We start from the raw sequence: 617 nt of genomic DNA, 5'->3' as shown, positions 1-617 counted from the left end.
TGTATAGACATCATAGAATTACAGTGTCGTTGAGGTGGGAAGGCATCTCTGGATCCAACCAGAGATCTAGTCCAACCTCCCTGCTCAAGCAGGATCACCTAGAGCACATTGCCCAGGACTGTGTCCAGTCAACTTTGAATGTCTCCAAGGAGGGAAACTCCACAGCCTCTCTGGGCAACCTGTTCCTGTGCTCAGTCATGCTCACTGAGGAGGGATGGTGGTGGTGTTTCTTATTTTACCTAGATTTTCTGGTATTCCAGTTATGCCAGTTGCCTCTTGACCCTTCACTATATACCACTGAGAACAGTCTGTTCCATTGTCTTTATATGCCCCCTCCACCAGTTATTTAGAAACACCGGTGTCTGCTGGTTTTAGGGATACAAAAAAATGTGCCTGTGCACTTAGCAGCTTTCAGATATCTGCAAGGGCTAATGTTGCACTAGTGTTGCAGCATAGTAAGCCTCAAAGACCTTGTCTAGAGGAAAGAAGCTATAATGTGAAGTAACAAAACTCCTGGAGATGAAGATGAAGCTACTCAGGTGAGTTATCTTCATTTTTACACCAAAGGCTCCTTTCTGTGCTTTTTAGTGTGTACATGCTATTTCTTTAGCGTGACC

The sequence above is a fragment of the Rhea americana genome, unplaced genomic scaffold (assembly GCF_003343005.1).
Source record: "Rhea americana isolate MKP2758 unplaced genomic scaffold, rheAme1 scaffold_147, whole genome shotgun sequence".
NCBI lineage: Eukaryota > Metazoa > Chordata > Aves > Rheiformes > Rheidae > Rhea > Rhea americana.
The sequence above is the reverse complement of the archived record's forward strand: the minus strand, read 5'-3'. Positions refer to the sequence as shown.